The sequence below is a fragment of the Podarcis bocagei genome (genome assembly GCF_964188305.1).
Source record: "Podarcis bocagei genome assembly, chromosome: 4".
Classification (NCBI taxonomy): Eukaryota; Metazoa; Chordata; class Lepidosauria; order Squamata; family Lacertidae; genus Podarcis; species Podarcis bocagei.
The window spans coordinates 86,948,790-86,967,007 of NC_138128.1; the positions used below are offsets into that span (position 1 = coordinate 86,948,790).

An 18,218-nucleotide genomic window follows, 5' to 3' on the forward strand; every position below is an offset into this window, starting at 1 on the left:
TCAAATGAGCAATAGTTTTGTCTACTTGTAGTTTTGGATCCTACAAGTACTAGTAAATTTCACATACACCTCCAAAATAGTCCAAATGGCTTCCCCATGCTTTCTGGGGGGCAATGGTAAGACAGTCCATCACTGAAGCCAATAGGTCAAAGTGGCAGCCACAAACCACTCAGCTTAGTAATAGCTCACTAACTTCCCCTGAGCTGGCAGTAATACAGCACTGGCCTACATCCTTCATTCCAGCTGGGACTTAAATTGTCTGCAACAAGTGGTAAGAATCTTGAGTTGGCTGCCATGTTGCCTTATTTGCTCTGGTCACTATCAGGGCAGCATTAGCTAGGCAATAGAGGAGAAGGAGATCAATGGCAGATAATGGAAAGGGGGGCTGAATCGCATAGGGCTGTGCTGTATGGCTCATTCCACTCTGAGACAGCCACTAGGCACCACCACCATCCCTTCTGTCCATTGGTTGGCCCAGCCTCTGCCCTTATAAGCCCAAAATCTAACTAGTCCTCCCAGTCCAATGACTGCTGCCACACATCAACCAGATGAACACTGTGTTCATTTAGGTTGAAAACAAGAGAATGTTAAGGAGGGTAAATAATCACACTAGAGGCAGGATGGTCAAACTGAAGAACCCAGCCAAACGTTAATTCATCAGAGAATGTGAAGCACTATAGTTTCTTTCCACCACTTGATAATCTGCATCATCATCAGCAGGGTTATCCTAATGCATCAGAGATCCTGTCAACTCAGGGAGGTGGCGGCGGCTGTGCTAAGAGGGTAGGAACTGAAGCAATGAGTTGGTGCTGATCTAGAACAGAAAAGATTCAGGAAGTTGGGCAGGACGACAGCTCCTGACCAAGGGATTGTTGGCATGAGATAAGTACCACATCTTGCAATTCTGCTGCTAGAGTAGGAGGCGAGTTACCCAAGTCCCAGCCAGAAACAACTATCAGGGTTTATAGACTGGCCAAGGGTATGTGTCTACATGGTTCCACCCCCCACTCCCACTCACCTTGCCCCACACAGATGTTGCATCTGACTGTTTTTAAGAGTCCATATCTTGCTTTGCAGTCTTGGGATCATTTTGGAAAGTGAATGCCAGAGCAGTGGTGACTTGATTGGGAAATGTTTTCCAGGGACTCCTTTGAAGGCCCTACTTGGAAAGGACTAGGGAGATGGTCTGGCTCCTCCTCTGGACCAGAGAACTCAGTCTCTGAAGATTCTTGGGCCAGACCACAACAGGACTATAATACATCCTGGCCAGCTGCATCAGTGTTATCCAAGATACTGAGTGTCACCCTCATAGCTGTGCAGGGCATCAGATGCTGGAGCTGACGGACTTCCTTGATTGAGAACCATAGTGCATATCAGTAGAGACAGAGGTCAAACATAAAATGTTGCTACCACAGTAAGTCCTGCAGAATATAAGTAGTTCATTGCTTTTGGCTTTGTGGACTGTGGTAGTCATTTAGGGCCAGCATTACTATTAGGAAATTTCTTCTCCTCTGTAATGATAGCTAGCTTTTTGCTTGTGCATAAAATTGCACTCAATTCCTCAACCTTCGCTCATATAAGGCTATCTCCATTTAAGTAATACATCTTCAGTGCAGTTCACTTCATTGATGTATTACAGTAACATGTCATTAGTGCAACAGCACTACAAGGTGCTTTGATGATGTATTAATAGAATACATCATCAGAATGAGTCACTCTGTTGATGTATAACTCAAAAGATGGTACTATCTAGGGTAATGTGCACATTTAATTTATCAGAAAAACATTAGGATCCAAGATCAAAGACACCCTTTAAGGGGAATCAATGGGTTGGAAAAGCCTGAGATTTCTATGGATTAAGACTTGGGATTGCTATGGTTTTATTTAAGGAATTATTTGAAAATGTATTAAGCATGGAGTGGTTTTTTTAAAAAAGGAAACAACAGCAGCAATCAAGTCAAACAAACACCACTGCCAGACCAAGTTCATAGCAATTATCTTTCATTTTTTGTTCTTTAGTGTCCAGGGCAGAGCCCATAACCCCCCACTTGCCATACAGTGTGATAGGTTGTTTGTTTCTTTACATTTAGAACCTGCCATTTCCTTGATGTCTCAGGGCAGATCACAACCATTATGAAGCAGAATATATTTCGGGTAGGGTTTAATGGCTGCCGCCTAAGCATACTTACCCATTAAAGTCTTATTTAACTCAGTGGCAACTTAATAGGACTTGCTTCTGGGGAAACACACACAGAGCTGTGCTATATATCATGCTTAATTTATTGCTAGACTGTGCCTATTATGGATTTTAAAAGAAACAAAAAAGAGATGGTGCTGATTGAGAGAGATCATTTTATTTATTAAGCCACCTCTGTTAGTTATCATTCAATTCTTTGTCATTGTAACTGTTTGATCTTCTGTTTGACTGTATTTGAATCAAATACATTTTGATAAAAGTGGGAAAGAAACCAGTTCTTTTTTAAAAAAAATAGTACTCTTGCCCACATAAAAAGGTCTTATGTTGCCTCCAGAAGATGGCCTTATTGTTCTAGCGTGGGTGGTATGCTCAAAATGACATTACCAATTAACTTTAGAAATCTGTAATCAACTAGAATAGCTAGTATAATCTATCTTGATTATATCATCTCTTTCCGATAGGAATAAATGTGAACACCAAGTAATACGAAACAAAGAGTTTTTGTAACCCACAAACCCATTGTCTGATGTAGATATTTTAAGATTGCTGTATGAACAGAGATATCTAACTCACCTATCCTATGCAGCTGCCATTGGGAAAAATAAACAACAGCTGGATGTGCAAACCGTTACACAGACTAGCTGGAGGTTTAAGAACTAATGTGCTTCCATATGTATATTACATGAAAGCAACAAATTTAGATGCTGTTTCCAGTGTCCACAGTTTCTGCAGATATCTAAGACTGTAAGGCAGAAAAATGTGAAACTCCTTTGAAATAAAGAGAGGTTTTCCATATCCCTGATGATCATAAATTATTGGAGGAATTATTTCCTTTGCCAGTAGTCTTTAAAGCCGGAGAAATTTATTTGTCATCCCCCCAAAAAAACATGTGTCTGGTGGGTTGTGTTTAACATAATATTTCAATTCATTCCCACCTTCGTTTGCCTGCTTTTGGTTGCAGAATATGCAGAAGTCTGTAAGCGTTTCAGATAAAGATGTCGGATGATGTTGGACATCACTTTGAAACAGATGGTCTTTTTGTTGACATTGGCCTATATTTGTAAAACTTGAAGAGCTGTGAATCTTCTGTAACATGAACTGTGGTATCCTGAATCATTTGGAATTACAGCATGTAGGCCATTACACAGCATGAAGGATTTCAAAGTCTTTCAGTTTGCTGTCTTAAGTCATTTACAAGTGGCAATTGCGACATTGTTCCATTTTTGTGGGCTGAATTCCTTGACAGTTTCGGGTGAGGAGTGATTATCAGTGTAGAGAATTGCCTCCATATTCAGACTATCTGTTTTTACAAGTATCTTCAGTTACCCAAGACAAACTTCTTTTTTAACTAATTTTTTTGTTGAAAACCCTTATAATTTGGTTATAATCATAAAGGACACTTAGAATGTGTTTCTTATAATGTTCCAGAGAATGCTCTTTCAATAATCTCGATATTATTATTATTATTATTATTATTATTATTATTATTATTAGAAAAAGCATACTGAATTTGAAAACAATGTTTGTGTTCTACTACCAAAGATACTTAAGAAACACATTTTCAAAAATCCTATCAGGGGACTGGTGTTTCAAACTTCGCTCACCAGACAAATGATAATTTTCAACATATAAATCACCCCATCTCTCCTGTATTATGTGAGGAGTCTCACTTGAAGAGATTCTATGGGAAGTACTCATCGCAATTGCATGTAGGGTCTTCCTTAGGCTCAAAGTCCTCCTTGTAGCTCAGTCTGCCTATACCCTTTGACCCAGCTTGTTTCTGCTCTCTGCAAATGAGTTGCTTCTTTTCAATGGTATGGATCAGGGGTGGTCAATGGGCCCACAAACTGGAATCCATTTTGATATCCTTTTGGAAGAAGAAGAAGAGTTTGGATTTGATATCCCGCCTTTCACTCCCTTTTAAGGAGTCTCAAAGCGGCTAACATTCTAGCAGTTGTACAAGTTTCCAGTCAAGAGGGGGGGAAACTGTTTCACTAAAAAGAATAAGGATATGTTCACAACTTGTAGGAATCAGAGATATTGCCCACTTTAAATCAGGGGTGGTTAATTCCCATCCAGCATGGCCAAAGGCTAGATGACAAAAATTGTAGTTCAGCAACATCTGGGCAGCCATAGTTTAGCCACGTCTCTTTTAAATGTTATCTATCTTGTTAAAGTCTTTGTATGGAACACAAATACAGTGTGTGTGTGTGTGTGTGTGTGTGTGTGTGTGTGCGCGCGCGCCACAGCTCTCAAATGGGAAGAACAAGGGGTGCCTCAGAGATCCTGCACCAAACCCCAAAGAAACTACTGGCTGAATTGGGGCAGCCCACAGCTGCCCTTCATAATCATGGCAGTCCAAAATGTCTTGTCAGGGGCCCCTACAAATTTCCTGCAAACGAAATAACTGGGTGGCTGTTCCCCACTGCTGCTGGGTAAGGAATAGAGGAGGACTCTGAGTGAAGCAAACCCCACTCGCTCCAAATCTGAGGCTGCTCAAGAACGTAAGATGATACAACCTCCTCCCTCCCGCTATTTCCTGAGAAATGTTGCCCCTACAGATGTTGGCCAGCCATCCTTGGTCTAGCCATCGCTATCAGAAGCATTACCACTATCGCTACATCAGCCATTAACAGAGAGGCGTCCTGCAACATCTGAGTAATCCCAGCCACCCTGTGTAAACGCATCACACTGCTGAATGCCTTTTAATTAACTTCAAGCAGTACTGACTTGGAAGCACTTTTAAAGCCTCTTTGGAGACTTGTAAAAAGAAAGAAGCAAAAAATGAGGCTATCTGGGGAAGGGGTGCATGCAGTGTCTTTTAAATGGAACATTGCTACTTGCTGCTTAATTCAGCTCACAGCCGTCAATTCATAATCATACGGCCACATGCTCCTCCCCCCCCCCCAGTAAAAGCTATAGGTGCTCTTCGGCTGGCAAGTATCATAGAACAGTTTCCGTCAGGTGGGTTCCATTACAGAAGCTACATCTACCTCCAGGGGGCCTCCCCCGCTCCTTCTGCAGTTAAAAGAGAAAGCACTTTCTTTCTTTGTGACCCCTCTGTCTGGTGATAATAATATGAATAAATGTCATTGTTTTCAGTGAGCTTTAGTTTTGCTGCTTGTGTTTAAAGTCAAAGCATATAGGTTCAGAGCTCCGGGCCACTTTTGTATTAAGTACTGAGCAGTGGGGTTAGAGAAGTGTACACTCCATCAATAACACACAATGGGGGAGAGGGAGGGAGGGGAAGAGGAAAAATGTGTAGGGCTCTTAACCATCTCAAAGAGAGAATAAGCGGCCTCACTGTTTTGAAGCACCCATGCCTTCCTGTGTCCTTTTGTGGCTTAGGAAGAATATTAAAACAGAACTGGTGCATTAATTTTAAAAGGGAACTGGAAAAAGCAACCAGATTTCTGTAGCAGTTATTTTAGAAGCGGGGTATATTATGTTTAACAAACTGCCAATTTGCTTATGCGGTGCTTTTCCTTTTAAGTCATGCTACCAAAAAATAAATAAAAATCCAGAGATGTCTTCCTTCATCTCAACAACAAATGCACATGCAGAGTGAATAAACAGTTTCTGACAAACATGGGTATGCCAAAAATACACAACTTCCTCGGTGAACCAAAGAACTAGTTGACCGGGAAAAACAGCAGGCAAACAACACCATCATTCATGTAACCTCAAGCTGGAGACTTATCCTGCCCAAATTCATTCTGTAATTCACAGGAGAGCAACCTCCAGCCCAAGGACTATATACAACACCCCACTTCCGCGTCCATCTGGGAAGGAGGCAGAAAGAATGTTTCATAGAATCAGATCATATAACTGTAGAGTTAGAAGGGACCCCAAGAGCCATCTAGGTTCAACCCTCTACAATGTAGGAAATCTCAACACGGGGTCCCCCGTCCAATTTAAAACATTACTGGACCCTGCTTAGCTTTGCAAAAGTGCTAGCAGTTTTATTTTCCCATGGGTGGATGGGGAGGAGGAAAGAAGGGGCATCACACGCACTTTTAGCTGTGGCCCCATCCACCACCCTGGCCACTTTACTCCAAGGGAATGTAGCCATCTACTCTTAAAGTGTTGCCACCTCTGTTCAAATTATAGTGGTACCTTGGGTTAAGAACTTAATTCGTTCTGGAGGTCCGTTCTTAACGTGAAACTGTTCTTAACCTGAGGTACCACTTTAGCTAATGGGGCCTCCCCCTGCCGCCGTCGCGCGATTTCTGTTCTCATCCTGAAGCAAAGTTCTTAACTCGAGGTGCTATTTCTGGATAGATATATATATATATATATATGCTTTCGTAGATTTTCACGGGTACAGGAATGCAGGTTTTGGTGTTTTCGGGTATCTTCCCGTGTAAGAGTTGGGGTGTCTAGGCGACGTTTCGACGAGGTCTCACTCGTCATCTTCAGGCTGGTGCTTTCGGCTTCTTGTTACTAGTAACAAGAAGCTGAAAGCACCAGCCTGAAGATGACGAGTGAGACCTCGTCGAAACGTCGCCTAGACACCCCAACTCTTACACGGGAAGATACCCGAAAACACCAAAACCTGCATATATATATATATATATATATATATATATATATATATATATATATATATATAGTTAAGCACACCAGAGGAAAATCACAACTAAAAACAACTGTTTTATTCAATCCATCGTGTTCAGTGTGCAAATCCAATGCACAAATTGATTTGAGGCCAACGGTAAAGAGTGGCAGGTCTATCTCTCGGCTATCATAAATCAGAAATAGTCTACATTCTACGTTCACATTGGTCCCAGAAGTCATCAAGGAACAAGTGGCCCATTGGGCAGCCCCTTGTCATAAGATTATTAAATAACTAGGTGTTTGGATCCCAAATAACCTACACAAATTTCAGGAAAGTAACTTTAACCTTGCGGTCCAGGAAGCCAAATTAGATATTAAAAGTGGTTTCCTGAAATAATGTATCTTTGTGGGAACTCATTGGATCAAACTGATGTCAGTGCATCTACTTTCTTATAAATGGGGAAGATGAATAATGGGTGACCATAGAACAGGACAACAGAACATTGGATAAATTTATGCTTCTCTGACAGGAAAACAATGTGACTTAGTTAAGAATCCTTCTTTGAACTGCACCATGCAAATCTGGTCTAGATGGCAAATCCCACTGTCTCTGCCACTCACCCCTCTTCTTCCCCTGAGGTCATTCTCTCTTTAACAACAGAGATAGAGCCCAACAACTGTCCACCTGCAGGAAGTGGGGACAATATCGCACAAGAGATTTCTAGAACCGTGGACTACCAGTGACACAGGATTACATTAAAGCAACTTTGCAGAATCCTCAAATCCTTGGGCTACTGTTACATCAGGTTACTCGCTTTCAAAAAGATCCTGTTGTTAAATAACAGGACTGGGGCTCAGTTTGAGGGACTGGGGCCAATTGCCCAGAGTTCCTGGAACGGCCTAGTTTCAAACATATATGATAGCCTATTAAATACCAGGCCTACCAGTCCATCTGGTGTTAGTATAGCCTGGGAATAAGGCACTGGTTAAGTGCTGGGAGCTAGAAACTGGAATATATTATGGCAGGGAAATAATTTCCACATTGTATCTGCTGAGAATCAGGGGAAAAAAATTAAAAACACTGCATCACTGGCAATATACCTGGCCTAATACATTTCATGGAGGACAATGGAGGGGTGGAGTTAATGTATTTGGAATACCCTCACTAAGTGGGGGGGGGGCAAAGCCAGCCCCAAGGGGATGCTTTGACATGGAAAACATCTGGTAAATAGATTGTCTTCTTGAGAAGCCACACAACTTTTATTCTGACTACGGGAGAATGTCTTTCATTCGCTTCACAATGTTCTACATAGATCTTATAAGCGGATGAGCACTTTTTTTCTGTGTACAGGGTGGGGGTCAATGCTAATTCAACTATAAGTAGGGGGAAAAGACTAATCTCTGAAGGGATACCACATTCTGGAAAATGCCAAATTTCCTTATTAATATGCAAGATCATGAAGGCTGGGCCAGAATTGTTCTGCTTATATATTGTGAGGAATTCAGTATTTGAGAAATATATATACTCACCTGATCTGCACCTGTCGAACTGATGTACAGATCGGAATGCAGTTATGCACCAGTATTTAGAACACCCCCAATTCCTGCACCGCAGGGGGCTGGACTAGATGACCCTCAGGGTGCCGTCCAACTCTATGATTCTATGAAAAGTCCCAACAGGGCTCATTGGCAGCATCGGCCAGCTCCTCAAGGCGCAGGGTGCAATCCATCCCAGAGCCTAGAGGAGCGGGGCCCTCTGCTGCTGTTGTCTTGCATCTAGTAAATAACTAAGTGTCTACTCAGAAGAAAGCCACATTGAGTTCAGTGGGCCTTACTCCCATGCAAGGGTATGTGGGACGGTAGTGTTTTATCTAGGCAGCCAGGACTTCTCTGGGTGACAAGGTGTTTTTGCTTTTTAAAAATTCACCCATATATACAGAATTCCCTGTGCACCTTTTGGACTTTATCTGTTTCCCCCTCTGTGTCAAATAACTGGGGTCAAATAAGTGTTGTTTACTTTTTATAATACATGGAAGATGGATCTCCCTCGGGAGGTTGTGGACTCTCCTTCCTTGGAGGTTTCTAACCAGAGGTTGGATGGTCAACTGTCATAGATGCTTTAGCTGAGTTTCCTACATTGCAGGGGGTTGCACTAGAAAGATGACCTTTCTAGCAGTAGGATGGGGGGGGGGAGGGCAGCACAGGAAGAAAACAAGGTGGGAAGGGTCCAAGTTCGGAAAAAGGTTGAGAAACACTGGTTTAGGGAATGCAGGGCATAGCTCTGTCCTCCAGCACCCCGGGATCTTCTGCCTGAGGTGGCCGTCTCACTCCCCTTAATGATATGGCTGGCCACATCTCTACTCATAAATGTAGCTAATCAGAATGGTCAGATTATGGGCTTAAAAGTAACATTTGAATCTTAATGTGTCATGAAGCCGCTTTCAATCATTCCCACCCCCACTCCCGCCAGTGAAAATTGTGACACTAAGTAGCTGGAAATGGAAATGGCTTCCAAATCCAGCCATCTTCCAACAGTAATGGGACCCTGTCCTATGCAGAAACCTCTAAGGTTGTTGGTTCCCGTATGATTTGCTTTCTTGCTCTCTGGTGCCATCTGTTGGCTGAGAGTAGCCCATCATTATTGTAAAATATTAAGGAAAAAAATAATGCTGCATGCAGTTTCTCTGGCACTGACTCTAACATAAATAAAGACCTCCCTATTTCCACCCCCCCCCCCAGAAGAGCAGTGTATACTTTTGCAAGATGGAAGTGCAAGAACTAATAAAATATATGGTTTAATTAACTAAACTTATGCTGCAGTATACACTAGAAGTAAGTGATTTACTGAGCGTTATCCTCTTCAGGACAGAATAATGTAAACAGCATAATTAAAAGTTGATGAGAAGTATATTTATTGAGCGCAAAGGATGAACAGACACTTAGATTTATGGTACACAAAGTGTACCTTTAGTTTACAATATTATTAACGTTTTAAAGTCCAAAGCCTGTGCGTAATGAATTCAAAGTGCTTTGTTCCATGTAGAGATTATTTCAGCAGTGCTAATACCTCACACTTTGGATAGTAAATTACATCTCCGGTCATATCCTAATGCAATATGATCTATTATGATCAAGTGATTACATTCATTGAGACATCTATGGCTACAATATATCAAGTTGTCTATAAAGTCACATGGAATAGATGAAGAACCATTTATTCATTTGTGACGTGGGTTTCAGAGCTATTCATCATTGACTGTACCACAAAATGAATACCCACTGTTTAATTTTAATTAATCTGTAGATCCATCTTAGTTAACACTAAAGTCTTTTTTTAAAAAAAGCCCAAAGGATAGTGTGCACAGTACCTTTGTGTGTAATGCTTGGATCACACATTATATTATGTAGATAAGTATGATACTTGGGAAGCAAATGTGTAAACCAGCACACTTATACACACTAAAACAAACTTTGGTTAAGTTACGTTTTGTTGTTGTTGTTGCTGCTGCTGCTGCTGCTGCTGCTGTTGCTGCTGCTGCTGCTTAGATAGCCAATAAGAACATTATCATTTACTTCTCTGAGATGGACCATCTGGTATGAGGCGCTAAGCCAAGATGGTGGGTAAGTTTTCAGGGATCATTATAAAAGGGTTGAGAAGTAACTGAGTTCTGAGAATCAGTCCTATTTAAGCTAGGGCTAGTCATGTGACCAGTATAGGAAATGTTGCCCTCTCTGTAAGGGCTTCATTTGTCCTCAGTGACATCAGGACATTGCTAAATCTGATTGGCTATATGACATAGTGGTGTCATCATGTTCAGAATGTGATCCTGATCAGTTGGAACTTTCCACTACTTTCTTTCCACTACACATAATTTTACTCGCCCCCACTTAATTTATGTCCCCACTTATTCACCTTTGCCCCCCAAACTAAAAAGGCTAAGATACTGCTACCTTTCCTCAGAATATACGGTAGTTGTTCCATTATTCTGATTATTTCAGCTGCTCCTTTCTGCACCTTTACCAACTCCACAACATCCATTTTTAAGGGGGTGAAATCGCCATCACTCCTGAGTGATAACGCCATCACTCCGCGCAGAGGTGGGAACAACAACAACAATAATTTATTATTTATACCCCGCCCATCTGGCTGAGTTTCCCAGCCACTCTGGACGGCTCCCAATTGAGTGTTAAAAACAGTACAGCATTATATATTAAAAATTTCCCTAAACAGGACTGCCTTCAGATGTCTTTTAAAAATAGGATAGCTGCTTATTTCCTTGACATCTGATGGGAGGGTGTTCCACAGGGCGGGCACCACTACTGAGAAGGCCCTCTGTCTGGTTCCCTGTAACCTCACTTCTCACAATGAGGGAACCGCTAGAAGGCCCTCAGCACTGGATCTCAGTGTCCGGGCTGAACGATGGGGGCGGGGTGGACAGAGGACCAAGGCCATTTACAAGCTGCAGCGACCCCAGCCCTGGCAAAGGGCGCTCCAGCCGAGGGTGCAAGGGACCCTAGTTACACTTCACACCTCTGCAAACCAGATCTGGTTTCAAGGGAGTCAGGAATAATGACATAATAGAGTGAAATTTGATGTGTATGTTCAGAACACTACTCTACACTTGAAGGCCAGCTTCAACCCCACAACTATTTTTAAGGGTGGGAGAAGGTACAAGTAGTTTGTAAGGGAACATCTGAAGTGCGTAATCCCCTCCAATGTTGTGCTTTGCCTTTATTTTTGATGGCTACACCATTATTCTCCCGAGACAAAATTTCAGTCCATATGAGTGTGGGGTTTTTCACCTGTTCTCGTGATTATTCTTTTGTGGCTTAGATGAATCAGGAATGTGCAAAATAAAGGAGAAAGGGCCTAACCCAATGGGATGTTCTCCTGTGAAAGCTCCAATGAAATGTACAAGGAGGACTGCACAGTAGTTTGTGCACAAAGTGGGAAAATAAAATACGAGCGCCTATTCATTACCCGGTTCATTACACTTTTTAGTGCTTATTAAATCATTGTTAAATGATTTAATTTGTATTTGAAAAAGTGGAGGGTAGAGATTAAAGGGATAAAACGCTGAGCTTTCTGTTTAGGAACTAGCTACAGACTACATGTTAAAGTCTTGAAAATTAATTTGTCTGTCTCTTGTAAGGGTTAGCCTCCATCAGAATCCGCATTACACAGTTTGGCTTATTTTTGCTTAATTGGAAAGGCTTTCTCTGGGGAGGACCAGGTCTAGGCAATGGATAAAATAAATCAGCTAATCTGCCAGTTCATTCAAGTTAAGATTCATCTTTCTTTTTCTTTTCTTTTTCAACAGAGGAACAATAACAAAATGTAGAGAAATTAATGCAGCACCTAACCACATAACATCAAAATATTGAGATTAGTATTATATTACACATGCATATTAATAAGATACAACACACACACACACGTATACATGTGCACGCAGACAACTGTTAGGCTCCATAGCCTGCCCTCTATTAAGACAGAAGCCGGGATTCTTATAATACGTGAGCCAACATAATAATGGACATATTATGTTATGTTGGTAGTATATTATGGGATGGGGAAGCTTATGTTAGCACATAAGCATGAAACAAAACAAGGCAAACATTTTCAGATTTCAGTTGTGCACATCCATTGCTTAATGCTACGTTGTTCTTTACATCTATAGTAGTCCAGATGTTGATGGAATCCAACTCCCATCAGCCCCATCTAGCATGGCCAACAGTCAGGCATTATGGAAGTTGGGCTCCAGCAACACCTGCAGGGCCACAGGATCCCTGTCCTTGATATAACTGTTAGGCACATTTTCATCAGGTGAAATGGGGTTTGAACCAAGAACCTTGCTGGTTGGGCTCCAGTTCCCTACTTCTCACATCGGTGGAGTGACCAGTCAGAGAAGATAGTTTCAGGCAGCTGAAACCAAGCTGCTAAAAATGCAGGCGAGAGTACTCCTCATACTAGGTGATTTTCCCAGAGAACAAATCCCAAGCCACTGCCTCCTATAGAACCCCGTTGTTGGGGAATAATGAGTCTGATCACCAAGGGAGGCCATTCGCCACACCCTTTCCTGGCCTGCTCCTCCTCTTGCTCCTGGTACCACTTCTACAGTCAAGGAGCTGAAGAGCTAATGTAGCCATTGGGCTAGGCTCAGACCAGACTATGGCACCTGACAAAAGAGAATACATCTATTTTTGCAATATATTTCTTCTTGCTAACTGGAAATCAGTGTCTTCGTTTTGCGTTTACTGTTTTATTTTTTCCTTTCTAATTATAGGTTCTAGAGAAAGCCACCTCCAGTCCCAAAGGGTGGAATCATAAGCGATGGCACACTAACTTGAAAGAAAGTCCCATTGAAATAAATGGAACTTATTTCCATGCAAATATGTTGTCTGTAAAATACAAAGAATACAAAGAAGAGTCAAAGCAATATTTATATGTTTGCTCTTTGTCTTTTTTGGGGTTTTTTGTAAGAACCATCTCTGTGTTTAACAGCAGGATACAAAAAATAACAATATGTATATGTACACCACTCTGAGCTTTTTGAACCAAGGGTAAAATTAGATCAATTGATCGATCAATAGATAGAGAGACTCACCAGTGTGGCTAGTTGGATGTGTCAATCTTGCAAGTAACTCAAGATACTATAGGAGATAATTAAAGAACAAGAGAGATATTATCAGGGCAATGCGATGGAGTCAGATTCTTACAGTCTATTCAGATCATGTAGTCAAAAATAATCACAGCTGAAGATAGGTCTAGACAGTAAAAAAAAGGGGGGGCACACATTATTCCCAAGCCAAAGGATGCAATGGTTCACTGATTATCCAGATTAGATCCAGGTAGTTTGGCATTTCCACTGATAGATATAAGGTTTACTGGTCTGCTACTACTGGAGTTTGCCACATGGCACAAATATCCTCTTGCAGTATTAGTACTGAGGGGGCAATCTATGAATTGAACCATACAGAACAATTCCAGCAAAGAACAGTTCTCAAATAAGATTACTTATGCAGGTAATCATCTAACATGAAGCAACTGAAATCTGCATCATTTTAAGACACTCAGCGAGTTCTTTCAGCTTTCTAGGGAGCACTTGGTAATCTGCAGAATTTTTTTAGTAGTTTTCATTCTAGATTTTGGATACTGTTCTCTAGACTAGAGTAACACTAAGCAACGTATCACACAGCTTCAAACCGCAAGAAGCATACATCTGAAGGTAGCTATAGAAAGAGTGAGTCACCTTCAGCCTTAAAAGCAACAGGATTGCAAGAGAAACATTTGGAATTATGTCCACAAGAGCCAGAGGCTCATCCCATTCACTACAGCTTTGGACAGCACTGTACTCCACCAGAAGTAATAGACTTGTAGTTTGGGAGTTTTTTTTTCTGGATATAGCTTTGCTCCTGGATAAGCAGGTTGTTGTGGTGGTGGCCAAGAGCATCTGATGTCCCAACCACAATCTTTTACAGACAGAGCTGATCTTGCCAGAGTTGTACATACCCTGGCCACTTCAAAATAAGATTACTGCAATGGCTCTATGTGGGGCTGTCCTTGAAATCATGTCCAGGAGCTTCAGCAGGTGCAGGATGCAGTGACAAAGCTACTGACAGGAACCTGACCATGTAACAAGTTTTATCTCAATTGCACTGGCTCCTGGTTCCAGTTCAAAATGATGGTTATCACATTTGAAGCCCTAACAGTTTGGGACTAAGTGATCTGAAGGACCCTTTCCTTCTGCACATAGGAACACAGAAAGCTGCCTTATCAGAGCAATGGTCCATCTAGCAGAGTATTTTCTACACTGACTGGCAGGGCTCAAAAGGATTTCAGGCAGGAGTCTCTACCCGGAAATGCTGAAGACTGAACCTAATACCTTCAGCACGGAAAGCAGGTGTTGTACTACTGAGCTTTCTCTTCCTGTACACTGTGATAATCAGAAGTGGCCCTGCTGCTTGCAAAGATGTGCAGGATAGGGGCACAGGACCAGGCCTTCTCTATAGCAGTACATAGGAAATGCAATTCATTGCTCCAGTAACTTTGGCAGGCCTTCCTCGCTGTGTGGATATAGGTGACAAGTGAAAACAGCTTTGTTTAGGCACACATTTTCTCTCTAATGCACTTTCTCGTTTTTGAAGGTTGTCGTCATCTGTGGCTGCTGCCATGTGTGCTGCAGTGGAATTAGTTTTGTGCTTCATTTGATACTGTTCATTTTACTCTTAACGTGATTTGGTGTTTTCATATGCTCTGTTGGCTACTCTGAGAGCCCTTTCTAGGGCTGATGATGCAGGCTATCCATGATCATATAAACAGATAAATAAAACTTCTATAAAAAAGGACTAAGTGCTTCCATTCCAACTTCTGGGATAGTTTCAGAGAATAGCAAAAGTGAGGTGCAGGGTTCATATCTACACATACCTTGTTTCCCACATAGAAGTAGCCATGCATTCGCCATTCAGGGCCCTGGCAGTAACTGTGCTGCAAGGACTGGGCCCCCATATGAATTGGGCCCCAGGGAACGATGCTTGCATACTCATTTGGGACAAGAAATAAAATACAAGGCATATGTTACCATAAAATAAATCTGTTGGATTTATTTTTTGTCTCAGGCAACAGGTAACACACAGAAAAGCAAGAAATTAAAAATGCAACCATCAACAATTAATGACACAGTATCCACCAGCATCGCCCCCAGTCTCAAGGACAACTGTACTCCAGCCACTTTCCTACAAGCAAGGCAAAAGGGCTCTCAGTCCTTTCTCCCTCCCTAAACAGCAGGAGACAACGGCAGTGTGTCTCAGCTGTTCATACCCACGGACAAGTGGAATGGAAGGGAACAGCTAAACTTCATCATAAGAGGAGGGCTCTGCTAAATCCTTTGCTGTGTTCACAGTGACAAAGAGGGATTCAGGAGCCTTTTGCCTCTGCCATACTTCATATGGGAGTGTGTCCATAAGTACAGCCTTGTTTTGCTGGCCCTTTGGCTCCTGCCCTGTCACAGATATGACACCTAGTAAAATAAGTTGCTGACTAGGGACTGAAAACAATCTCACCGCCTCACATGAAGGTCCCCTACATAACCTACCTCGGTCTGGTTTAGGAAACCTATATTTTCAAATCAATGTTTCCTTTCACTGTATTATTAAGGGCACCTTGGGAAGCCTTTGGGAAAAGGGGCAAGTGCGTTCCCCTTTGTTTTCTCCAAGCAAGCTCTTCCAGCTCTACTCTTAACAGATGGTAGCCTACCAGAATTTCCCCCCTTTCCTGCCTGTGATGTTAAGTATGATTTACAGGCCTGAGTTATTATTTATCATTATTCATTTCCTGTCACCAGTGCATTGAAGGTTAATAGAAATGCCAGCATGCTCACTGATTTACTTAGTAAAATATTTGTTCCAAGGTTTTAGGTCAGATGATTGGTGTCTGAGAGAGCTTCAGGTTTATGCATTATGAAAAGCAAGCTGACTTGACCTTGAGCCACCAATACTGGCACTATATATTACTTTAGCAGAGTGACCTTCAGAGACCCAAGACACTCGAGATGTATTCAACACATGCTTTTTCCATCCATATTGCTGCCAGCATTGTATACATAAGCAGCTTAACTTATGCCATGAAAGCCAATACTGGCTTTCCCACCTAATGAATCTGAGCAGGGTGATTTAAAAAATAATAATACAGCAATCTTGCTTCTGGGTCTACAAACCGTCTTAGAATTCTAGAACCCCCACATGCACGGAACGTCAGCAAATGCTTTAGACTAATTGAGACTCATTTATCAAGTAAGAATGATCTATGTAGCAGATTGGGAGAGGAGGGGTCTTACTCAAAAACTCACTTTGCACAGCTGTAAATCATATCTAATGTCAATGGGGAAAGTAAGAGGACAACTGAGGATGTAAGTTGATCTTTGAAGAAAGCTTCTCACCTCAGCTGGGTGTTCAAAGCTAAAATTTCCACTACCTATTTATCACTGTAACTCTTACAAACTGCCCCCAATCTCTTGGAGGCAAATATGCAGGCAGCCCACTAAGTGATGCACCTCACCAAAAGAAGTTACCCAAATTATTATTTTTATTTATTTATACAAGCAATTGTATACCACTTTTCATCAAGGAAAATGATCACCAAAGGGTTTCCAAAAACCCAACAATAATAAATAATGTCAATATAAATGATACATTTTGAACAGGTGCAATAGAAATTATGAAATGGAATAAAACACCAAATAATATAAGAATACCATAAAACCTACAGAATAGGGCAGCATCAAAGCTTTAAAATCCATAAATAACAGCCAACTAGATCTACCATAGGTCTATGTGGATAAAAACTTCTTTAGGTAGTGACAAAGACTCATCCATGCCACTAGGGGAAGTTCCATTAAATGGGGTGCCACCACCGAGAAGGCCCCATCTTGGGTTCTCATACAGTGAAAAACATTTGCTGGGAGTGCTGATATAATAGCCCAGACAGGTTGGTATTTGCAGATGTGTTCTCTCAGATATTCAGGTCCCCAGTGATTCAGGCTTTATACATCGCCATAAGAACCTTAACTTGGGACTGGTAATATATGGGCAGGTAATGCAGATTCCACAAAACTAGTGTTATGTGACTATTCACTGAGGTGTCAGTATTCAGCTCTAGCTGCAGTATACTGGCTATTTTCAAGGGCAGCCCCATACAGAGTGTATTACAGTAGTCAGGATGAGAGATTAGTGGAGTAGTGGAGAATCAAAACTGTGGCCAGGCTATCCCAGAAAAGGCCAAAGCTGACAAAGCAGACTTAGCTAGAAAAAGGTGCTCCTAGGCACAGAGGCCACCTGGCTCCCTAACGACAAACACAGATCAAGGAGAATAATCAGGCTACGCACATGGAACTTTAGGAGGCACATGACTCCATCCTGATGCAAGAACCACCCATCAACAGTGTTTCCATCTTACTGGGATTCGGCTTCAGCTTACTGGCCCCCACCTTGCCCACCTCCAGGTTCTGATTCAGCACCAACAAAGCTACATCTGGTTCTGATGTAATGGACATACAGAATTGGGTGACATTTAACCCACAGCCCCACCCGCGTCCCTAGCACCCTACAAAAACAACAACAGCAACAACAACTAGTGCCCTTAGATGATGTTGTGCACTGGCCCTCAAAGGACACATTCAGCATGTCCAATTGAGACTGCATGATGTGGATCAACACAGAGATGTGCAGCCCCTATCTGTATCCACTGCAGGAGTGGAAGCCAACTTCTATGCATGGAATCCCCCCCAAAACACACACACACACACTTGCTGGATTACGGCAATAAAACACAGCAGAATGAATGCACACATTGCTTGCAAGATTAAAATATTCATTTGGTTATTCAAATTCAAATGTCATAAATCAGTGAAATCAACCAAATTTGAAAGTACCTGCAGCCCTTGCCTCGGGCTTTAACACTAATGCT

General features: G+C 41.9%; 1 protein-coding gene across 10 annotated transcripts in view; it reads right to left on the reverse strand.

Annotated features, from left to right (window-relative positions):
* The window catches only part of LOC308585812 (uncharacterized protein), a 229,543-nt gene that overhangs the window by 172,268 nt on the left and 39,057 nt on the right, over positions 1-18,218 (reverse strand). For 6 of the 10 annotated variants that reach the window (XR_014007566.1, XR_014007567.1, XR_014007568.1 and 3 more), the window contains one exon: positions 13,363-13,408. The exons of the other annotated variants lie outside the window; for them this stretch is intronic. The gene's annotated coding sequence lies outside the window, so the exon portion shown is untranslated. The remainder of the gene's footprint in view (positions 1-13,362; positions 13,409-18,218) is intronic. 10 annotated transcript variants of the gene reach the window in all.